Source organism: Schistosoma haematobium, chromosome ZW, assembly GCF_000699445.3.
Source record: "Schistosoma haematobium chromosome ZW, whole genome shotgun sequence".
In the NCBI taxonomy this organism is placed as follows: domain Eukaryota; kingdom Metazoa; phylum Platyhelminthes; class Trematoda; order Strigeidida; family Schistosomatidae; genus Schistosoma; species Schistosoma haematobium.
Window position 1 is genome coordinate 28,549,939 of NC_067195.1, and position 21,150 is coordinate 28,571,088.

Consider the following 21,150-nt stretch of genomic DNA (forward strand, 5'->3'; position numbering starts at 1 on the left):
CGAGACATTCGATGTGTTATTTTTAATGGATTCGGCAGTCATTTATGAATTGCTACATCTCGAATTTTATCGAACGTATTATTCAGGCCACTGGAATTATTTTGACCAGCAACCCCTTTAAATATGGTCCCAAAGAAAAATGAGGGTGATTGGAAACCATGAGGAGATAACAAATCCCTCAACCGCCAGATCGGTACCTAATACCTGAGATCCAAGATCTTGCAGACTACTTGCAGAATGCGAACATATTCACTAAAAAAGATTTGGTAGGAGCACATCACAACATATCAGTAGACGATGGAGGTATACTTAAGACATATTACTACACCTTTTGAACCGTTAGAGTTTGCACGCATGACATTCGGCCTGAGGAATGAGACAAAAACACTCTGAAGATTTTCAAACAACCTACTTCGAGACATACCAGTTTCACAGGGGTATATAAACGATTTGTCATTTGTCAGTTTGGAAATCACTCGAATAGCATCTGAGAGAAGTGTTAAAAAGGTCAAATGAAAATGGAATAAAAATACATCAAAGTAAGTGTGTTTTCATTGCGCAAACTCTATAATTTTTCGGACACGAAGTAAACTCAAAATGGATTACACCGATCAAAAAAGAGGCGGACACCATCAGACAATATCCTACACCAAGTTCTCTGTCACAACATAGAGATTTTCTAGGACTCATTAACATTTCTCGAAGATCCATACCCAAGTGTGCACAACTGATGCAGTTTTTGACAGATTCACTTAAAAGAAAACTAGAAGACTTTAGGGGGACTTCTGAGGTTGTTGAGGTAACTAAATAGCTAAAAGATTAACTACCTCAAGTATCTACGTTGACGCATCCGAATTCCCATTCTCCACTCGCTTTGATGGTGGATACTTCGTACAAAGAAGTAGGCGGTATCCCTCACCAACTCGTTAAAACGACTGGGGATCGGCTGCATTCTTCTCAGGAAGACTTACTCCAGGATAAACTAGAAATTCTACTTTTGGATAGGAGCTTCTTGAAACCCACCTAATTATTAGGCTTTTCCAACACGAGTTAGAAGGCAGGGAATCCATAGTTTGTACGGATTAAAGACCGCTAACCAATTATTAAGAGCTAGAACCGATAAATATTCTCCTCTAAAGGTCCGATACATTGACAATAACACATTTTACAAGTGATATCTGACATATCGAAGGTCAGGATAATCAGGTGGCAAATGCATTATTTCGGCAATAAATGAACGTGAAACAATAGTCTAAAGTTTCGAGACGTTAAGGGACAACAAGGAAGAGGAACGAGAATTATGAAACCTGTTTACAACAAACAATTCTAGTCCCAAACCTAAGTTACCACCACTTATTGACGGTATTCTGATTTACTGTGACATGACCAAAGTAATGCTGTAACCTTTTGTCCTTAAACATATGGGAGGATTAATATATTATAACGTTCATTCTTTGTCTCAACCTGGTGCAAAATCTTCGACTAAGATAATCAATGCCGGATATATATGGCCAAATGTACAGAAGGATGTACGCAAACGGAATAGAGAGTGCTCGGTATGTCAACTGCCAAAAGTCAACCGTCACACAAACCCACTCATCGGTGTTTTCTCACAGTCAGTTGCGCGATTTGCCCATGCTCATGTCTGCTTAGTGGGCTCTTTGCCGCTCTTTGAATTATCCGTTTACGTGTATAGATCAATTCATGAAGTTTGCTATGGCCATACCAGTAACGAACATCAAAGGCGAACTAATGGCCAAGATTTCCATGCGGAAGTGGGTGACCATTTTGGCACACCTATTCTTCCTCAATAAGTATGTAATAATATGGAGCAGTCTTCTCTCTGAAATGCGCATAGCAGATGAATTACATACGTCTGTAAGACTTATTGATCAAGCCCCCACTTGCACAGATCTAGCACAAACGAACACATATGCGTCTCACACAGAAATTATAGGCTCTTTACATGTATAGACCAAATTGCCTCATTTTCCTACTTTGTAGTTGAAATGGATACCTATCCCTTCCTAATTTTTTACTGGAATTAGACAGGTGACTCACTACTACCCTAAGAAGTAAAAACCGTACAATTGACTGCCTACTACCAGTGGTCTCGCATCTATGGAACCTGTTACTCATCAACAAGTTAGGATCGAACAAAATAACGACATCACCAGGTTAATGTGAGTTCCTTCTTGCCGACTCTTTATCAGCTGTTGACTTGCCATTAATATTATTTCACCACTTGTCACCTTATCTATAACTCGTACATCTCTATACTTCTCCACCCATTTTGGTAAACAACTATCCCACAATTTACCCTTCTTGAAGCCTATACTCTGATTGGCAACCTATACTTTATACCGTTGTCAATTAAATCATTGCATCGATGACTTATACACAGTCCATAATTTATAACTGCCTGACAAGCTTGTAAAATGGTACTTATAGATTTAGTGTTTTCCAACGGAATGTGAAACACAGAGCATCGTGTGAGGTATGATATATATCCAAAAAATAAGCTTAAATGAACCTAACATCACAAAAGGAGGGAGGTTGGAGTTAATGACCAGCAGGCATTGATGGTGAGGGCGATGACTTAAATCCACCCATGTTTGTGGGACAGAACATTTTGTTTGTATCAGGCTCTTTATGTTTGAGAACAAGTCAATCAATCTGTGATATTGAGGTTGTTCTCCTACACTCATCATCTAGACTCATGTTTCCAATTTTATGCTGGATTAGCTATCCTACTATGACAACTTATAAGACGCTAGCTCGGATCTTTACATTGAGACTGTTTGGCAGGCTTCGGTTGGAAGAATAATCAGACAATAAAAGACATAGTTATTAGTTTTCTTAACACTTTACTCTCTATATACACTTTCTGTTCTAATAAACAGCCTTTCTTCATCCAAATTTGACTTCCATTCCTTCACCTTGGTAAATATCACAAGTCATTGTACTTTGTTACTGCATTCTCTCATCTGGAGCCTCTGATCACATTTCACTTCAGCTACAAGAGCTACTATGAATTTAATCTAGTCATTTGTTAAACCTGTCTGTTTCACTACAAAATGTTAAGTATTGTTTATCGTCCATATCCAAGTGCCTTGCCGCTCCTCGATTTCCCTTCTTTTCTCAATATAATGCTCTGAGGGCACAGCTATGGAACTTCTGACATCTGGAACAAACTCGATGTGCGCGTTTTCCTAAAGTCATTGTCCACACCAAGCGCTCTACAAGTCGACTTTATAACAACTATAAACTTGAAACGTTGCATTGCATAAATACTTAGCACGACCAAAACCCTAAAACAGTAATGCAGAGATCGGATCTGGTGTGTAACGTGGGCGCAATGCCACTTTGGAGAATATTCTGAAGACCACTCAGTATATCTGAACTGATGAACTGATATTAGCCTTTATAGATTTTATTTATTTAACATGCATACTGCGAACTATGAAATATATTATTATTACAATAAAGACCGATACGGAAGCCCAATTTAGACCTTAGCGATTCATCAACTTATCTAAATTTCCAGGCTCAAACAGAATAGTTTGCACTGCATATAATCCTCGGGCTAACGGGATAGTAGAACGTTTTCACTATGAAATAAAGGTTGCCCTTATATCGCACTCAAACCGCAATCAGTGTACAGAATTCTTGTCATTAATTATGCTGAGGATACAAAGAGATTTTAAAACTGATTTTCAGTGTTCAGAAACAGAAATAGTCTTCATGATGATTCTAGGACTATCAAGTGAATTTATCAACTATCGTACTGATGGTGATGAGCTTAGTTTACAAAGTTACGTGAACCAACTACAAGACTAAATGCTAAAGCTTAAACCAATTAATATTCGTGAACAATCACGAGCGAAATACATACTTAAGGACCCAAGAAACTACATACACGTCTGGATAAGGTGTGACAAATCGATAGCACCATTTATTCCTCCGTTTGAATGTCCATACAAAGCTATTTCAAGTAAACCGAAACATTTCCTGATACAAAAGCTAGGAAGCAACAGCTCAGAAGTAGTGATATGCTAAAACCGGCTTATCTAGCAAAAAAATCATCTTAAGTGTTTTTCGACCACTTACCTGGCAAAAAAATCACAGGATCGCAAAGTGACAGCGAAAACTTTGCATAAGTTACTAAAAACTTTGGATCGGCACGACCGATTATTCAGTCAGGTATATTCAGAGTTTTGCCTCAAACCTAAAATGTAACCACGTATCCACCAAAGTTCCAGTTCATTAAATTTTGTGTTCTTAATGAAATAATAAGAACAAAAAATGAAGCTTTTTCCCTCTAGCCGTTTCACCGATTCGATTTTTTCTGAAATACGTTACTAAAACAACATTAGCCTTGGGTTATTCGATGCTAACCCCTCTTCAGATCTTCTACTTTCGGTATGTATAAATCGGAAACATATCAGCAGGGTCAAGTCACTAAAAAGTGAGTAATCTTCGACGTAGTTGACTGATGTGAGCAGACTTTATCTGTGAAGCCAGTCTTCTCTCTACATTTTTCCGCTGATAGAAGATAGTTAGACAGTTGGATAGAAACATTGTGAACACGTACTATAAACCCGAACAATCAATCCTCGCAGTAACGATGAATTCCGAAAACAATCCGAGTGATTTTCGCCGGTCCACTAAATGATCTATTGTGATTACAATACTTCGTAACATGCATAATCTTATGCTCATCATGACTAGTCATATATATTGTTAAAACCACTCACAAACTCGTTTTTGTTATAAGATAAATTTGACGGTTTTGTATGTCATACTGCTATGAAATGTGATCTTTAAACGGAGCGTTTTCGATCAATTAATAGTTCAACACTTATGAGTGGTTCTTACTGCTGTTTTTACATGCCTAAAAAGTTTATGCACTAATTTAACGAATTTTTCCGCAACATGGTTCCTAATGTAATCAGGTTACCTAAATTCATCGGTGATATTCAATCAACTTATTTTTAATTTTTGACATTTCCGAACCAATAAACATGAACGTAGTGTGAACCATCAAAAGTCTTTGGCATATGAAACATCATTACTTATTTTTTCATCACTGATCCTAAATCAAAATTATGAGCAGCTATTCACAATAGTTTTTCAAAATTGCCATAAAACCTTATTACGATTTGACAACCACGTAATTTGATTCGTTTAAGCTATGAAGCTGCGAGCTAATCTGACTGGTAACTATTTTTACAAACGGTATTGTTTTCCCACACTTATCTTCATCTTACACTGACGGTTTAAAAAAGGAATTTTTTCTTATCACTGTGTTCTTTAATAAGTGCTATGGAACTATGTAAGTTTGATTAAAGATCAATTACACAGAACCCGATTTGTTATCATTATCACCATCACTTTTTTCGCTTTTTAAAATACGGAAAATATGCCATTATTACTGAAACTTGTGTATTATTGCATTTCTGAAGAAACCCGAATCGGTTTCTTCACAACACTTATGTACCCATAATATGTTTTTGAATAATAATAATAATAACAGAGGTTCGACGACAGCTATCCCAGAAAATCATCAGTGTTACACAGTCGGGGGAATCTCCAGCAAACTGAAAGCATCATTATTGTATTTATACAAACACCGACTAATAGTTAATATCATTATAATAGACGTGGTTTGGGAGTTATACCCTTATTGGTTAACATATGATCTCTTTGATAATCACACGGCTTGCACTCACTTTATCGACCTACAGTCACTCAATTAACTGATGATAATATATAGTACACCATCTTGAATGGTACCATATGAGGTGTACTGATTTCGCATACTGAGTTTCTAGTGGATTGATTTTTAACGTCTGTTCTACCTAATTCTTGCAACTAGCTTGCATGCCCAGTCATTCCTAACTATCCATCTATATACATGAACACTGATAACTGATCCACTGGATAATCCGAACATTTGGGTTACGGCATGACCCTCACGTCTACACTTCAGTAAACCAACTATTGTCAGTTGTTCATACGAAATTTTGAAAAATTACCACTAGTGTCAGGTGTAAAACCTTATTTTATGCACACAACAGTCCGTCGTAGAACTATTACCTACCACACATATGGCTTTTCTAACTGATTATTGTTAGTGTGAGCAGAAGACATTTCTCTGTTCATAACTTAGGCCGCCAACCACTGACCAACACTATACTTTCTAGTGTGGCTTGTTGGGACACTTTGGCGTACCAACACATTCTCTTATTTCTTCCTCATGTCCATATGAATCACGCTCAGCGAACATCGTTCGGTTTTGAGTTTCGTAAAGGAAAGCACTGCCTCCCACACTCATTTCACCTATTGTCTTCTTGAGTGATAGGTCACACACTTGACCAATATACCGTACTGGTCCGTAGTGAGCATGTTTGAAGTATATCCTAACATTGGTTGATTATTACCGTTACTCATGATTGATAGGACTCTCACTCTTGTAAACTGCAAGCCAACTCAGTCCTTAGGTTTATTTCAGGAAATGTAGCTTCACTATAACATGCATACTTACATTAAGCCAACCAGATGGTTAATCTGTAAGACTCCGATTATATCGCTGTCACTAGAAATCTTAATCGATTCTGAGACTCTAAGTATCTTCGTTTTTCTTCTCAATCACATGTTCGAATTTTCCGGGTCAGTGAATACTTTCTATACTTGCGGTTATGAACTCGGTCATGAAAGGCGACTATCACAAACTGATGGTCATATGTTTGGTCGAGTTTGGTGGTGAATTCGACTTCTGACAAGTTCACACATATACTTTCAGTAAAATTATTGATAAACTGACTAGACAGTCTTAGTTTCGTCCCCAAAACTAACTTCTTACCTTTTATATAATAATAATTTGTTCTCAAATAACAGGCTGTTACATGAGGTATGCCAGTTTATAGGCACGATCAAATTATTACAAAAAATACAACTTTCACCGCAGTAAATTACTCAGCTGGGTTGATATTTTGTAGGATGTGAATGTACATGGTTTTAGTCAGTGTCACAGTTAGCGCGCTTTATAAAGGTTGCGCTGCGACGTCGAGAATAGATGTATGTGAAGTTGGGGGCCTCTAGCAACCTCAATCTTATATCTCTCTGAAATATCTGAGAACTTAATGATAGTGCAGGACTGTCACCTGTTCTATATCTGTTTTCGGCGGCATATCTTAAGGGGGCTGAAAAAGAGAGCAAGAAAAAGAGACGACGAGGAGCAGAGCAAACAATCATCCTTATGTATCAATAGTCTATTCCGTACTCGTAATAGGTGCAACGAGTCACCTATGATACTGTGGAATTATTGTCTAGTTCGTTATTAGTACTGCTATAATAATAGATCTAACCCTAAAATTGTACATGTTTCATGGTGTGATTACCTAATCTATAAGACCTTACGTGGAAGTCACATCATTGTCTACACTGACTTACTGTATCGTAACAACTAGCCAAATGATTGGCGTTTCTAAAGAAAACATTTAGGCAGGAGAAGGAACAATATATTTAATATGAATAACAAGGATAAGTTACACAAGAGTGACCACGCCTGCAAGGCTGAGCCGTGCTATATGATGAAGCGAATTAATGTTTTCGCGTACTCCATAGTAATTTTTCTCTTCGTGTCAATTGTTGAATATAAGTCTTTTCAGTAATTATTTGCTCGGCTTAAGTCGTGTGGTCAGGGTCCAATGCCAGATTGTTTAATTTCAAAGGCATATAAATATAATGCAACGCATGTACATGCCAGTTTAACATGCTGGTTGGTGAGGAATATAATAATTTAAAAATAATAAACTTGGCCAAGAAATTTTAAAACTATAGACGACTTGTGGAACTACAGTAGGAATATGACGAGTTATAATATAGACTTTTCATAAGAAGCTGCTGTAGTTAGCCTAGTGAAATATACAAATATGTGACAAGGGTCAGTATAAATAAACGTTGAATAATTTTCGAATATAATATGCATCATCTGTAAACAACAAACTTTCACGATAGCATATTGTAGTATAAAGCCATTAAGTATATCTTATACCAAAAATGTTTCGGGAGTGGTTCGTATGAAATATATAGGACTAGTCTAAGTGAAAATATATACATGTTAAGTACAAAAACACGAACTCATTCAGCGAAATGGTTGAACTCACCTGGATTATTTTCAAAATTAAGAATATTCGATAGCTTTGATGGATATAAAAGAAAACCAATTGCGAAAAATAGTATGAACATTAAGGGAACCAGATTGAACACGCAGTATTCCAACCTTTTAAAGGGTGTGAGTGTTGCTGCTGATTATGTCACTCGATTGATTTAGTACAAATCCATGGGTTCAGATAATTTTGTAGCTGTTGCTGAATGAACCATCTAAAGTGATCAGGATTTCAGGAACTTCATAGCTCAAACTCACCGTAAGTTTCTGGAATACTGACTTCATTGCTTGGCAGTCCAACTCAAAATTTTCAAATTAGGCAGACAGCGATCGGAAGAAGAGATATTACAGGATAGTCCGCAGATTAAAACAAAGTGAAATGTAAAGTGAAGAAATGATATGAAGAGTTAGGTCCAGATACCCACGTTGCTAGCCAGTGACTGTTCATGTCATTTAAAGGCCATGTGTGCTAGAGCTTGATGCTTTAACAAGTTTGTTTCTCTGAAGTATGTAAACTCTATTACAGCTTGCTAATGAACCATCGTAGCTAACAATTAATATAAATGGCCTGTTATTATTAACATCGATTAAGCTAGTAAGTTATGAATACTAATCAATGTTACGATAAAATAACACACATGAGTATTAATCAGGAGGCTAATAGAATAGTGGGTTAACATAAGTAAAAATTGTTCAATGAACGTAAAGTGAAGCTGAAGATTAATAACTGTCTGCGTTTGTTTAGTCAGGCCCACCGATGTAGATCTATGATCTAGTTCTTTGTTAGTATTGCTATAATGATAGACCTAATGCTAAAATTGTTGACTTATCATGATGTGACTACGTAATTCATGAGATCTTACGTGGAAGCCTCATCACTATCTACACCAACACGTCGTATCGTAAGAATCAGCAGCATAACGTCTAGTGCTGTTGAAGAACACATTTGGGCTAAAGATATAATATACATAATGTGATCAAATACATATTATACAAAATGACCAAGTCTGCGGCTCTGAACCGTGCCATCCGATTGGGTGAATGTTCCCACGACATTGTGGGTAGTTGCTGAACAGTCAACTGAACGGAACACATCATACACACTTCCTGTGAGGACATTGGAGAGTTGTGTATAAAAGCCAGCTCACAGGCGCAGGAGGTTAGCTAAATTATTAAGATCTCCACATTTCAGAGGAATCACGGAATACAGTGGACATCTTGGATGCAGCTGAACGATTTGGATTTCACAGATGAGCTAGTTCTTCTATTCTGCATACAGCAACACAGGTAGGTGGAGACAGACAGTAGAGCAGCATTAGGCCTCAAGATACACGAGGGTAGAAGCAGGACCCTGAATTACAATATGGCCAGCACCAACAAAGCCACACTTGATGGGGAATCTCTGGAAGAGGTGGAAACATCTACGTACCTAGGTAGTATTCTTGGCATACAAGGATGTTCTGTGGCAGGTGTGAAGGCACCAATTGGCAAAGCAATATACGCAATCCTATAACAACATGATTAAAAAAAGTGGCACTATTTCCCCATACACATGTATACATAAGGCAGCATGGGCTTCACTGGACCACATTACAGTTAGCAGCTTCAGATCACCACCTGATCGTCGCCGCCAAGATGAAACTGAAGCTAAAGAGGCAGTAGACAACTGGAGATACGGCATTACAATGGTTCAATACAGCCTTCCTTCGACATACTGATAAACTCAACGAATTCAACAACAGGTTCCATGCCTTGCAAGATCTACTGGGGAAGAAGAAACTACTGTAGAGGATAATTGGAAAGGGATCAAAGAAGCACTAAATTCAACGTGACAATATGTTCTGGGCCGCACTGATCATCAGCATGAGGAGTATATCTCTATTAAAACCCTGGATAACATTCGAGAAAGGAAGAACAGGAAGTAAGGAATTAACAACAACACAAACGCGATACACAGAAGCAAACGGTGGAGTGAACAAGCATTAGAGTTGATAAGCGAAAATATGAGGAAGACTGCGATGACAACAGAAAGGCCGCAAAAATAAGAGATATTGGACAACGATATGATGCAACAACGAAGCTTGTAGGTAAACCAGAGCTATCAGTCAAGAACGAAGGGAACTAATCCCTGAAGACGAAGAGCAATAAAATTGGTGGATAGAACGCTTTGAAGAGCCACCACAATAGTCAAGGCAACCCACGAGAAATTGCCTATTGGACTCAGGTTTGTTCCCGCTCTTTCTCGTCAAGACTCACCTCCGTATGAAATGTACATCCACACAAAGTGATCGCACACACTTAGTGAATAGCTAGAGGAGGGGGCCTGGCAAGCTCGTACACACACATGGACTATCGTCTTCGGTTTGAACTAGCTGAACCATTTATATATACTGTTATAGTTAGCTAATTTCTTTGAATTGTTTCCGCTTCGCTTATTATCACCTCCGTTCCCTCTTCAATTGTGAAAATTCAGTCTTCCCACACTCAGTATCACCAAATAATTAACATGTTTATTACTTGAAATCGCTGTCTTATCCTAGAATACGAACTGTCCCTTTATTTTTCACATTTAGATGGTGCAGTCATCTCCATGGCTGTGTGATAGGTGCTAAATATCAGGTACCACACTGACCTAAGACAAACGTACACACTCGAACTACAAGATACACAAACTCCTAAATGACTACCAAACTTATTAGAATCAGTTCTGTCGAATAGCCAAACTAATACCCATCAAATGTCGAAACCATAAACAACGTCATTTCGATTGCAAAGCCTTTGGTGAACTACGAGTCACCGAATGCACCTCCAAAGTCCCAAATTGAGACCATACTTGACCTTAATGTTGCTGAGGAAAGCTTGATCTGATCAAACATCACAGAAAATAATTAGCTGTGATCAAACAACTGTGATCCGAAAATAAGATATGCGCATGAAAAGATCAGAGCATTTATTCATAGCATCTTGCCAGATGATTTTACGTGAGTTCGGATCAAATTATTAATAAGAATAAGTAGAAGGACCAAAGGAAATGTTGCATTTCTACCGTGCAGACTGCTTGAAGTAATCCTATATTTAGAAAAAAACGAGGAATTTCGTTAACTAGTACTCCAAGTCAATATGACCTTGACTTTTGAGTGAGACTTGACATTATTCTAGAAAGTTGAATGGAAATGAAAGCTTTACTAGCTGAGCTATAAACATGTCGACAAAATGATGAAGAAAATTTCCAATTCGTGAGTTTTTGAGCATTAAGGTCTTGGAAGCAAATGCTATTAAAGCTTGTACGAAAAAGTTGTGTTCTTAATAAGTCTTACACAAATGTTCGCAGTCTAGTAAATAACTTCTATCAACTTGGAGTATTAGTGGACAAATGGAAGCCACTCGACGTAGCTGTGACAGAAAATTGGCTAGTAACTGACTTAAGCGTCACTCCAGAATTATCGGGATACAAATACGTATAAAGCTATAGGTAAAGATTCAGGAAAGGTGTTGGGGTACTTATATCCATAGCAAATAATACAATCACCTGTGAAATTTGTAAAGTCGCTAATCATGAACTCACATTTGAAGGTCGTGCATTTGTACTTGGTGTCATCTATGTATTCCAATCTGGTGAAATGATGACTTTGTTTTAGAGCACATACAGCAATGGAGTGAAAATAATATGTCTGATATAAAAAGATTGTAATGTTAGTTGGACAGAGGTGGCTACCGTAGAACCTAAAAACTTTTTCGATAGTAGGATTCAGACGACAGCAATGGAGGATGTTTCATTACAACATGTTTGAACCCAAACGTTTTGGTTCAAACCAAACATCTTTGTTAGACTTAGTAAACATTCATGTGACCAAGTACATTGTTTACCAAATATTCTTTCAATGTTAGCAAATAGGAAACATTGTTTTGCCATTCATGTTTGGAGCTTGTGATATAACATGCAATCACGTTAAACCCCCCACAACTGTGTGGAGAGCAAAACATAAAAACCGATCTGAAATGTATTGCGAGAACCAAATGAGCAGTAGAAGTATAGAATAACGGTCTACTTCTTTCATAGTACTATCATAATAATAGACCTAATCCCAAAAATGTAGATATTCCACTATGTGATTACCTAATCCAAAAGATTTTACGTGAAAGTCATAATATTATCTACACTGAATCGTTCTATAGTTAAAATCGGTAAAATGACGTCTAACACTTCCAGAGAACGCATTTCATCTGGGAAGAGAGTAGTATGTTTGATGCGATAAGCGGGAGGACATGTGACCGCGCCTGAATGACCGAGTCACTTCATTTTGATTTATTGTTACCGCGTTCACCATTACTAACCTCTGTGTTAAGTGTTGAATATGAATTTTCAGTTGTCTCATGTTCATTTTTAAGGGTTGTGTGGTTAGAACCAATACCATTTCAGAAGTATGACCCATATTTAAATGTACACTTAATTTAGTTACACCTACATTTATACCATTCTTAGTATCGCGTAGACCCAATAAATGCCCAGCATAGATAAATAACGAGGTCCCAGAAATTCTTGGAAAAAGGAAAGACCATTGGAGTGTGTTAACTCTATAAACACTGAAAAGCATCGATCCACTAGTCGTACGACTAGGGATAACTTGAAAGGCTTTGATAAGTAAGACTAGACTTTTAGGTGAAGAGGTTTTACTGGCACATAAATAAACGAATTCGGAAAAGTGATGAAGTTTCACCGCTTCTGATACAAGAAAATCCGTTTGTTATGACAATGAATGATGTTGTAAGAGCTGAAGTTTTATCGGGATGTTTTAGTAGACTGTTTTATAACAACGATGGTGAAAAATCGACAACTAATTATGATCAGTATCACGAATCGATAAATGTTAGATCACTACTGAAGACTTGGAAGCATTGGACAGCTGTTTAATTCCAGTATCTGGATCCTCATTAGTGTGTATCCATTTATGATAATGGTGGCATGTTGATGGATCTTGTTGATATTTGGAAGGAAACTGTCTTACGACTACTTGAACATCTCAGACCAGATAAGTCCTGACGATATTCATCCTATGATAGTGAAAGTTCTAGAGGATGCTATAGTCGGATTTATGACCATACCGTTTGGTATGTAATTGCGACAGTCCAAACAGCCGAGAGATTAGAAGACGCAATTAACTATCAACTGAGACTTAGAATAAAAATGGAAAATTTTGGAATCAGTTATAAAACCACTGACTGGATAATTGATTTTCTCAATAACTTAAGTGCACAATAGTGAGACCAGCAGGTCCAGGTGAACATGCCACAGGTATTAGGAGTTTCACAACGTTTTAATCAGTAACACATTCTAATATGAAGCGTACCCACCGAGTAAAATCAAAAGACAGAAGCGAGGAGGTTCGAAGATATACTTGATATGCTATCAATATGTCGAGGATCGTCTGATCTAATCTGGCTAGCCATTGCAGAACATGTTGAGCACGGCGTTCCCATTCGTGATCTGGTGCGGATGCATGACCGAGAGCCTTCAGCTAGGTGAGTCCATTAAAACTGATGTGGTCAGCATCCAACGTCGAAAACTTACAGGGCTATTTATTTTGGGGATTTATTTACCGCTACAGATCACTCCTTCCTCAGTGGAGTAGTAGTGACCCTAAGACGCGGCCAGCCAGAATTTTAAACCCAATGAGTTTGTCGTTGGTAAACAATCTCCTGATAACTTGCTAGGTTTAGCAGAATCTGGTCGTCTTTCCTTACTATAAGGGACCATGAAATACAATAAAGTAAAAAATAATGTACAATGAAAATTTTTGGTTCCTCGTAAACCTCGTCGATCTTTTTATCGTCTTTTCCAGTCGTCCTGAAAAAGAAAAAAAGAATATGAAAGTGCATGTCGAAATAAACTCATACGCACTTTAGGACACAAATTAGGTGAAAAAAAGAAAATAGTGTAAATGCGATTTTTACAAAATCTTTTTTTGTTTTTTTATTTTTAATACACATATTAGCAAAGTACTAAATATATATAAATATAAGCATATGAAAATTGATTTTTTATATCATATATAGTGACATGGAAAATCGAGATGAAGCAAAATACTGGTGTCTTACGTGCAATAGTCGTTTAAATGTTCCGGAAATCTTACTCTTCTTCCAGAACGCGTTGTTTCAAGTTTATTTCCGGATACTGTCGAAGCATCATCGTGCGTGTTGGCTGTTGGATGAGGTATTATAAGTGTCGGAGTCGTGTCGTTCGATTGTTCCGAAGGAAAATCGACGTAGATAGGGTTTCCCTCTAAATACGCTGCTTCGAGGCGATCGATGCTGATGCCATCGTTGGTTCCGTTCTTATCGATTATATAGTACTTCGGTTCGCGTTGAAGAACTTTGAAAGGTCCTTCGTATGCTGATTCGAAAGATCGTCGATGCGAGTCTCGACGTACGAAGGCGTGTGTACTATATCGTAAGTCAGGTAGAACGAAAACTTCAGTTGATTGAGGTCCTGTGGAAACAGGTTTAACTAAACGCATTGCATTTTCAAGCCTGTTGGTGTAGGAGGTTAGGTCCATATTCATTGAAAAGGATGAAGGATCCGCGAATACTCCTGGAAGTCGAAGTGTCGTTCCACAAACGATTTGAGCCACAGTGTATCCAATGTCAGCCTTCACTGTAGTGCGGATACCTAGTAAGACGAAAGGAAGAGTGTCGGTCTACTGTGAAACGTGTGCAGCTGATAGCGAAGCTTTTAGTTGTCGGTGTAAATGTTCTACCAACCCATTCACCTGTGGGTGGTAGGCAGTCGTTTGGAAGCGAGTGGTTCCTAAAAGTGTGGTCAGACAACGGGAAAGTTCAGATTCAAACTGACGGCCGCGGTCTGCAGTGATGGTTGAAGGGCAGCCGAAGTTTGCTACCCATCGTTCGACGAAGGTGCGGGCCACTGATAAACATGGTCGAAACGAGCATCGGGAGTTTTAATTGAGCCTAAGGGACATTTGTTATGTCTGATAACCTTAGATTTTCGGCAGCTTACACAGGAGCATGTCCACTCTCTCACGTCTTTATTCATACCAGGCCAGCAAAACCGTTCTGCTATAAGCTTGACGGTTGCACGAACACCTGAATGAGAAAGTTTGTGCAATGTATTGAAGACGTTGCGTCGATAATGTTTCGGCACGATTGGGCGATCCCTACCTGTAGATGTGTCACAAAGTGAGCTTTAACCAGTAACACATTCTAATATGAAGCGTACCCACCGAGTAAAATCAAAAGACAGAAGCGAGGAGGTTCGAAGATATACTTGATATGCTATCAATATGTCGAGGATCGTCTGATCTAATCTGGCTAGCCATTGCAGAACATGTTGAGCACGGCGTTCCCATTCGTGATCTGGTGCGGATGCATGACCGAGAGCCTTCAGCTAGGTGAGTCCATTAAAACTGATGTGGTCAGCATCCAACGTCGAAAACTTACAGGGCTATTTATTTTGGGGATTTATTTATCGCTTTACTGAGTTCAAATCCCGCGGTGCGGGGTTGTGGATGCACACTGTTGAGGAATCCCAGAATAAGAAGAAACGGCTGTCCAGTGTTTCCAGGGTTTCCATAGTTGGCTCGTTTGAATTTGCTCATGATCTTAACACTTGAAATTACTATAATCTCCACAAAACTCCCTTCTGACTTTCTCAATAATTGGAGACAACGGGTAAATATAAATTGAGCTGTATCAACGATGGAATCTGTAAAACCTGAAGTTCACCAAGGCACAACCTTCCGTCTTCATTTTGATGTCATGTAAATGACTTATGAACTGTAGGTCATCTGTTCTATTCTCTCTAGATTTATAAACAATTGGAGACCATACGCTGAGTTATATTTCAAAGACAAGTATAAGTCATTCGAACTCCTCTTCTTACCCGTGAAAACTGGAAAAAGACCCTAAATCGAACTGGAATAATAAAAAGCTAGCTCAAAGAAATCTACCGGTAATTCCAGGCTTATCACGAGGATATTGGATATTGTTTAAAACCCGGGTAAAAACGTTTGTAACGTTACTTCGTAATTAGCTAACGGGACGCTCGTCCCTTTGTCTTTACAGGTAAGAATATGTTTTTACTGAAAGTCCCAGAAACTACTGAACGGCTCATTTAATGTCCAAGATGCTTTCGAGTGTAAAAAAAATAAGTGCTGATATCACTCACTCGAAGATTGTCCAGCGTTCACTCTAACAAATTGAAGAGCACACGCAATTTTTTCCCTCGTTACCGTTTTCCAAGAGACAAAGCCTCTTTGATGGTGCTTAGGGAGAATATATTAGGCTTATGGGTTACCCTAAAAGCGAAGTATATCTGAGTGCTCACTTTTATAGCGTGCTTTTATGCTACGTAGGCCAACTCATCATAAACAAAAATATTGCTTCTTTTCACTAATCAAATTATCAGTTTCGTCTCGATGTAACGGTTTTTACATATTCTAGATAGGAGTCCCAAGTTTTTAGTTAAGCTCGGACATGAGAATGACTTCAGGTTAATAAAAGATCTACTTAGCCAGCTACTCCGTCAATATATCTCTTGGGTCACCTTGCTAAATGTTCATAGACTAGGTAGCCAAGTGGGCTTGAAAAAATGTAGGCAAAGTGGTATTTAAATCTAATGAAAGGGACTTAGTGCTCTATGGTGGACATGAAATAAAGAGATGAGTATTGTCCGTAAAGAATTGCCGCTTTATGACCATATAGAAAGATAAGGTGAAAAAACAAGGTTTGGTAGTGGTGGTAGGGAAGGCCTGATAATTTCACATTCGGGTGGTGAGGGTCCGACAGATAATGACGACGAAACCACTTAAGGTGCAGCATGAAGCCATTTAAATGGTCTTCAGATCTATTACGCAAATATCTGTATCTTGCTCAACTACCTATTAGATGTTGTTGTTGTTCATTAAGGTGGTTCACACCCTTCTCCGTAAGGGAAAAAGAATGCGAGAGATTTAACTTACTGAGTACCGATGAGACAAGACCCCAATATCGGGAATGCCGAAATACTTGTTCCTCGATCCGCCGAAAGTCTAGAAGATTTTGTGAAGAAAAGCTTATATTCATAGATAAACCAAAGGACTAGTGGAAGAGGCAGCATTATGGGGAGACAGTACTACATCATTAGTATAGGACGATTATGGTAGATCTTAGGTATTCCTAAATTACCTTGACACCCGGGCAGTATCACATCCCTCACACATATCGAATGAGATTTGTGTGGCGCATATTTATTTGGTGCCTCTCTGTACTAATATCTATGTATTGAAATAAATAAATAAATAATAAAACCTTGGCGATGCATATACCGAAGAGATGTCCTCCCGTTCGGTTCGTACATATCTCTCTATACACACCCTGACCATTGTTGCTACCTTGACGTGGTGGTCGGGCCTGCCTATCGTGATGAAGCAACCGAGCTATACTGGCTGGAACAACTGTTCCTCAAGGTCCTACCATGTTAGACAGGTCGGTTGAAGAGCGGTAAGACTAAAAGCAACAAACCCAAGGTCCGAAGACGAAGTCGTACTGCTGACTGTACAGAGGTGCGACAGCAGTAAGGTGTTTCTTTCAGACAACGAGCACAGCAACGATCTGCCTTCCCACAAGGAGGGGTGAGGTTTAAAAACGTCGACCTTAAAAATGCACACCTCGCTTTATCCCACGGATATCCGTCTCCGGCGGTAAGGTCTCAACAAGTACAGAGCTGACACAAAAATTATTCATAAAGGGGTCGTGTGTGACCGACCTCAAGCAGTTGTCCCTTGGGCACTGCGGTCACGCTCCCAGGTCACTAAGACCACTTCTAATCCAATTTCCTTTTCTGGTACCTCCAGAAGAACCCTTCCACGATGTGGGCAACCGGGAAGGGATAACTGCCCTCATACTTCTAACAGCACTCAAGACCACTGTATTCCTAATCAACCTCCGTCTTCACTTCCTATTATTCCTCCTACATCGACTTTCAACTCTAAACTTCCTTTTTCGGCTTCGTCCTCAAGTGTCACCATAGTCAACGATTCTAGTGCTCAAAACACTGTCCCAGGCCTACTGAAACCTCGCTCCAAACTACACATTGGAGCCTTCAACGTACGCACCCTATGTCAAATCGATCAACAGGCTTCCTTGGCTAGAACCCTAGAATCTCGTACCATTGATGTATGCTGTGTCTCCGAAACACGCATACAGGATTCTATTGTGGTCATTCACTTGATCTCACCTCGCCAACACAGGGAACCGACGAAATATACACCCGGTTTATCTGGCGACCCGATGGCTAGTTCTCGTGAGCTGGCAGGTGTAGCCATGGCACTGAGCACGACGGCAGAGCAAGTGGTGTTAGAATGGATCCCCGTTAACAGTCTCCTATGTCCTGTTCGGCTAAACGGCTCCGTAAGAACTCGGAAGGATAGGGACGCACGTCGTTGCCTTTTTGTCGTTTCTGCCTACGCTCCCACTGACTGCAGCTCGGATGACATTTACAGAAGGCTCTCTGAACTTCTTCAGAAAGGTAAACGTTCAGACATAACACTCGTAGCAGGTGACTTTAATGCCCAGATAGGTAGTTTAAACCAAACAGAAAGGCGTTTAGGTGGGTATTTTAGTATTCCGGCACAACGAACAGATAATGGTGATCGTCTGCTGCAACTGTGCTCAGACAGTCGTTTATTTTTAGGGAACACAAATTTTAAACATAAGGAGAGACATCGTCTAGCATGGCGACCCCCTACACCAAACCAACGATGGACTCAAATAGACCATATTGCCATCAGTCATCGTTGGAGAGGGTCGGTAGAAGATTGTCGTTCATTCTGGAGTACCTGCTTGGACTCCGGCCATGCCATAATACGGGCACGCATCTGCTTGCGCCTCACTGGACGCAAAAAAGCCACACTAAAAAGACCCATTAGAACTGAATTGAGTAGCGAGAAAACCAAAAGTAGGTTCCAGGAGCAACTGAGGTCACAATTAGGTAGTTCTGAAGACGAGGCTGACCCAGATGTTGCTTGGAAAGCTATAAAAACAGCATTGACATCTACCAGTGATTTAAACCACAGGGTTACAAAGAACCCATGGATTTCCTCAAGGTCTATTGCACTGATGGATTCTCGTAAACTCATCCCATCAGGCTCTGAACACGATAAAGAGCGACAACAAATCAGATCTAGGTTAAGCAAAAGTCTAAGGAACGACCGTGAGCAGTGGTGGGCAACGAAAGCAAAAGAGATGGAAAATGCGGCGGCTATAGGGAACACAAGACAGCTCTACAGACTAATAAAAGAAACTAGAATAAGTCAAGTGTAAGTCAGACTATTTCGGAAAAAGACGACACCCTCATCTGCTCTCAGTCCAGACGTTTAGAACGATGGGCAGAAATATTCAGAGAACAGTTCAGCTGACCTTCAGCTACTCTACAACTACCCTCCATTCCCAGACAGTATGAATGGAACATTGAAGTAGGTCCCTTAACTCTAGCAGAAGTTCAAAAGGCTATAGCTAATCTGAAACGAGGAAGGGCAGCTGGTCCAGATGGATTGGCTCCAGAGGTCTTTAAGGATGGTGGTCCATTTTTAGCGATTAGGTCGACTAATATTTTAGCTAAGATCTGGGAGTTAGACGTTATTCCATCTGACTGGTCACAATCACTGATTGTCCCAATATATAAGAGAGGGTTAAAGTCATCCTGTGACAACCGTAGAGGGATTAGTTTAACTAATATAGTATCCAAAATACTAGCCTCGATAATTATCAGACGCTTAACTAAGACTCGTGAACTGCAAACACGAGAGAATCAAGCTGGCTTCAGACCTGGTCGTGGCTTCATCGACCACATATTCACCATTCGTCAGGTTCTAGAACATAGGCATACTTATCGGCGTCCGACAATGGTGGTCTTTCTCGACTTAAAGGCATCATTTGACTCGGTAGACCGCGAGATTCTGTGACAGTGGCTGTCATTGAAAGGCGTACCTCAGAAGTACATAAACCTTGTGAAGGCTCTTTACTCGAACACTACTAGTCGAGTCAGAGCTTATGGCGAACTGTCATCTACTTTTGCAACCTCAAGTGGTGTCCGTCAAGGCTGTCCACTTTCCCCATTTTTGTTTAACTTCATCATAGACTTATTGATGGAAATAACATTCTCGTCTACTGAATTCTCGGGTATTGATCTCCTTCCAGGAGGTCCACTTATCGACTTAGAATACGTAGATGATATAGTCCTGTTTGTTAAAGACGCTGATAGAATGCAGAGTCTTTTGGTAGCACTAAGCAACAATGCCAGAATGTTTGGAATGCGCTTCTCTCCCTCTAAATGCAAGCTGCTGCTTCAGGACTGGTCTGCGTCAGCACCTGAACTAAGGATAGGGAGTGAAGTAGTTGAACGCGTCGACAACTTCACTTATTTCGGAAGTCTGATCAGCCCTAATGGGTTGGTGTCTGACGAACTCTCAGCACGGATTCGAAAAGCTCGCTTGGCTTTTGCCAACATACGTCACCTATGGCGAAGGCGAGTTATCCGTCTATCAATTGAGGGACGAGTATACTGCGCGGCAGTCCGTTCTGTTTTAATTTACGGCAGCGAAACCTGGCCATTAAGAGTATAAGATACTCGTAAGCTTCTAGTATTTGACCACAGATGCCTCAGAGATATTGCTCGTATCTGCTGAGATCACCGAGTAAGTAATAGTGCGGTTAGACGCAGACTATTAGGGAATGATGATAAATCAGTTGATGAGGTTGTGAATCTTCATCGAATGAGATGGTTGGGCCACGTGTTACGTATGCCCGAACACCAGTTACCACGACGTCCAATTCTATCCGGTATTGGAGATGGTTGGAAGAAAGTTAGGTAGGGGCGGCCAAACCGAGACGTGGCATCAGTGCTTGAAGTCACTAACTTCTAGTCTGAGCCATGTTGGTAGATGCAGACTACTTGATTGGGGTCCGCGTGACTATCATAACCA